Here is a 5,108-nt window from a genome sequence, read left to right on the forward strand (position 1 = left end):
CCGGGAATTCTCGAAAAACTACTGTACGAATTCCTTAGGAACTCCTGGAGGACTCTTCGAGTAAATCCTGGAGGTATTCCCGGAGACCATTTGAATGAACTTCTGAGGAATTCCCGTGAAACTTCTGGGTTAGAACACTTGATTATCACGCCGAGGACCTGGGATCGAATCCCACTCCCGGCATACTCACAAAATGTGGGTTCTTCCTTCGGAAGGGAAGTAAATCGTGGTCCCGAGATGAACTAGCCTAGGGTTAAAAATCTCGTTAATACAGACAAAAAAAAACTTCTGGGAAATTTTTCGGAGAACTCTCCGAAAAAAAATCCCGAAAAACTCCTGGAGAAATTCTTTAGGAAGTTCTTACGAAATTTCCGGGGAACTCATGGAGGAATCCCTGGAGAACTTTTGGACGAATTCACGAGGAACTAGTATAGAAGTTTCCGAGGAACTCCTGGAGAAATTCCTGTGGATCTCTTGGAGGAATTCCTCTAGCAGTTCTTTAGAAACTCCTTCGGCAGTTCCACGGGAATTCCTCCAGGATTTCATCACAATTCTGAATTTCTGAAACAATGGAGGAATACATATGAAACTCCTGGAGGAATTCTCGGGGAACTACTAGAGGAATTTCTGAAGAATTCATGAACAATTTTTGAGAAAGTCCTGGGAGAATTTCTGGGGAACTTCTGGAGACATTCTTGGGGCCCCAGGTAACCAATAAGCAGTTAGAATAGCATTAATTCGGCACTATATGCGCCTTTACAGCAGGTCTTTAAATGCTAATCTGCCGTATATGCGCCATTAGTGCTAATTAAATGCAGGTTTTGGCCCAATAAACGGCTGCTTAAATGCTTAACCCTCCTATCCCCCAGATTGTCAAAAATAAAAACAAATATTTTCCCCTGCCCATTTCACGGCTTCCCTTTCTTTTCCTTTTTCTCACTCTCACTGTTTTTTTTTTTTTTGCTGCTTTCGGCCAAATTGAGATTTGATTCCTCGATCCTTGGGTTGATGATGGTGCTGAACCGCGCTACAGAGTAAGCTATAGATGATTAGATAAAGCGCGTTGGATTTTTGATCTATTTAAGGCATGAGTATTACACCGGCGGCAGTTACTTCGAGCTCGGCAGGTGCTGATAATAAAATCGATCATAGGAAACCAACCATGGAATTAATTTATCAAAGCATGTTTTCCCATTGATTTTCTTCGTTGTTACCTATGATTGACTGGACATACGAATAATGATGGCTTCTACAGCCGTGGCACGTTAATTATGAAGTGGAAATGTGTTATGGTTTTAGCATCACCCATCTTTCTCAGCAGTTTCATGGCAATAAAGTAGCAGTTATGATGCCTGTTGACCAAAACATACAATGCATTTGAAATGCTACGAAACTGCTGTCAGATTTTAAGTAGCATTTGAATTGTTAATATAGGACAGTTTAGCAGTCGGCGTACGACAGTAAGCAGGCCGAATGCAGAAATGAAACAGTAATACGGCTTATTTAAATGCTAATTGGTTACCTGGGGCGGTTACTAGAGGTGAGGACTTCTCGAGGAACTCCTAAAAAACGTTCCGAGAAACTCATGCAGGAATTCCGGGTCAACTCATGCAGTTATTCCCGAGAAACATCTGGAGGAATTTTAGGGTATCTACTAGAGAAATTTACCGAAGAACTTCTGGACAAATTTTTGAAAAACTCTTGGGAGAATTCCTGAGGTGTTCCTAAAAAAAGAAGCTTTTGAAGAAATTCCCAAGAAAAACTACTAGAGGATTCCCGAGGAGCTCCTGGAGGAATTTTCTGCGAAATCCTGAAAGAATATCTGGGGAACTCCGGGAGGAATTGACGGGTAGAGGAATTACCGAAGAACTTCTGGAGTCATCCTTGGGGAAATACTGAAAAAATTCGAGGAACTCATGCAGGAATTCCCGGTGAACTCATGGAGTAATTCCCGGTAAATTCCTGGAGAAATTCTCGAAGAACTACTGCTGAAGGAATTCCCGAGAAACTACTGGAGGAATCTCCGAGTAGCTCTTGGAGGAATTCCCGGAGAACATTTGTATGAATTTCCGAGGTACTCCTGGAGGAATTCCCGTGAAACTTCTGGGGAAATTTTTGGAGAACTGTCGGATAAATTCCCGAAGAACTGCTGGAGGAAATTCTCTAGGAAGTTCTAAAGAAATTTTCGAGTAACTCCTGAAGCTATTTCCGGGGAACTCATGAAGGAATTCCCGGTGAACTTTTGGAGGAGTTCACGAGCAACTTCTGTAGAAATTTCCTAGGAACTCTTGGAAGAAACTCAAGGGAACTCCTGGAGAAATTCCCGTGGATCTCTTGCAGGAAGTCCTCAAGAAATTTCCGAGAAACTCGTGCAGGTAATGAGTAATTCTCGGGAACTTCTGGAGGAATTCTCGAAGAACTACTGAATAAATTCCCGAGGCACTCCTGGAGGAATCTTCGAGTTACTCCTGGAGATATACCCAGAGAACATCTGAATGAATTCCTGAGAAATTCCTGTGAAACTTCTGGGGAAATTTTTGGAGAATTCTCGGATAAATTTCCGAAGAACTGCTGGAGGAAATTCTTTAGGAAGTTCTTAAGAAATTTACGATTAACTCCTGCAGCAATTTCCGGGGAACTCATGGAGGAATTCCCGGTGAACTTTTGGAGTTCACGAGGAACTTCTGTAGAAATTTCCAAGGAAATTGTAGTAGAAACTCCAAGGAACTCCTGGAGAAATTTCCGAGGATCTCTTGTGGCAAGTCGTAACGAAATTTCTGAGAAGCTCCTGTAGGAATTCTCGGAGAACTACTGGAGAAATTCCCATGGAACTGTTGGATGAATTTTCAGGGAACTCCTTGAGTAATTCTCGAGGAATCATTCAGGAGTTCCACACGAATTCCTGCAAAAGGATCTCCGTCGAGGTTTTCTCCGCAAATTCGTCCAGGAGTTTCTCGCGAATTTATTTCAACAATATTTCCACCAACTTGTCTCAAATTGTCAGAACAAACTCTTCCCAAATACATGCATATCACCTACTGAAAATGAAACAAAATTTGAAACAGCATTGCCGGTAACGAGTTCCAGTTTTATTTTTGACAGTTATTAATGATGAAATATCGAGCACTTTAAAACAAAATTTAAAACTCAGCATTGCGAACGGTTAATACAAGACAGAAAATGATCGGGACAGGCAATATTTTCACTTTTCAAGAAATTATCAACTAGCTGTAACTTTTCAAAAAGTGCATCAAAAATTCTCAAATTTTCTGCGTAAGTTGGTCAACTAGTTGTCTATCAATGGTCCCTGAATGAAATTATGATAGTTGGGTAACACTGCACTGGTTTGGCACGTTCCGACGTTGAATATGCATTACCTACGCTGCTGTCGCCAACGCCACCAAGCTGATGAATTACTTCCTCTGTAGAATATCTGTCTGCGGTTAGTATAACCACGAGGCAGGGATCGCTCTTTCAGACATTCAAATGAAACCAAATTAATCTAATTTCGTCGTTGCTTTAGCTTCTGTCTTCCAGATTCATGAACGTTTTTCTTTTTTTGGATTCCAATACAGATCTAAAGCAAAACAGTTATATTGTTACAAGTATTTAATCAACTTGATTTTACTTTCCGGTCTTTTTGCTGTAGGTGTTCCACAAATCGTATTATCAATCTGCACATGACTTTATTCGTTTCTCAAGTTCATTGACCCAATCAAAAACCATCATATCCGGGATACTTGAGACTGACTTAATCGATGCCCTACTAATGGGATGCAATGCGATACCGCCTCAAATCAAATTTACAACTTCCCTCAGAGAATAGCTTCCTGCCTTCTTGCCGGGTGAGTAAAACTTTCCAGACTGCGACAGTGAAACTGCAGTCAATGCGAGAATCCGAAAGCTGGGATTTTGCCTTTGTGGCTGAAAACTCTGGTTCAATGATAACGTTTGCCGATAGGGTGGAGAAAAACTTTTCGGTTTAATTAAGTCTCAGTTGGATTCCTGTTCTCAACCTAAAACATCTGTGAGTTTAATTTAACATTGACCTCAGGTTCTGGACCTCAGAAATGCACACCATTACCATAAAGCAAAAAAAAATACTTTTACAGGTTTGAATGACATCATTACTCTAAGGAGTCCTGGAATTACCTTGAACATCTTCCGATATCAGAACTTTGTTAAGTTCGTGAGCCCGTTTCAAAAAACCGACTCGGTCTGGAAAAATCTACTTTTTCAACTCGTTACATAAATAACTATAGTATATTTTTTTACAGTAAACCATATCCTATTTAACATTTTTTTTGTATTTTTTTTTTGAACTGTATGAAAAATGCTGTTTTGAAAAACTGTATCGAAAAAGTCATATGTATCTGAGCGAAGCAAAAATTGAGTGTAGTAGGTACACTGCATTAAGAACTAAATTCCACTTTTTTTCGAACGTCGAATGCTGCAAATAGTTTGTCAAGTCAATATTCTCTTTAACGTAAAACACATGGAAGGTCGTAATTCCTTGCCCGCGCCTCATTCGCTTCCCATTTCTTCTACCTTTTCTTCTAGCACTTATCGGTATCGAAATTGTGGTCTAGCTCAACGATCTCAGACCGTTTCTCCTGTCGCTCCATGGCGACGAAACTGCTTCCGTACTGTGGCATGGTGCATAAAAATTTAATACCAGCGTTTGTTTCCTTCCTTGTTTTGGGCTCTCGTTGGTCACATTATAAACAAAACACGTCGCTGCCGCCGACCGCGGTAGTCAGTGCTGGTAGCAAAAGGTGCTAACTCGCCAGACAGGTCGAAACAGAGCCGACGCTAAAAGGTAATACCTTCTCTCGTATGGGTGGAGTTTACGATGCTTACGGGATTTGGGTTCACGGTTTGGTGTCTGGACACAGGAAATGAGCGTAAACCTGCACGGATGCAGACGATAGGTAAAGGACTTCCGGAGTAGAATATGTGCTTTGTCTGGTACAAAGTGCAGCAGAAGAGAGAATATGCATGATTTATTCAGTGGGGTATCTTGTATCGTTGCTTACTGTTACTCAATGTGATTACCAACAGTTCTTGTCTGGTTTTTTAGTTGAGTCAAACAATGAACAAGATTTATA

The sequence above is a fragment of the Aedes albopictus genome, chromosome 2 (genome assembly GCF_035046485.1).
Source record: "Aedes albopictus strain Foshan chromosome 2, AalbF5, whole genome shotgun sequence".
Taxonomy (NCBI): Eukaryota; Metazoa; Arthropoda; class Insecta; order Diptera; family Culicidae; genus Aedes; species Aedes albopictus.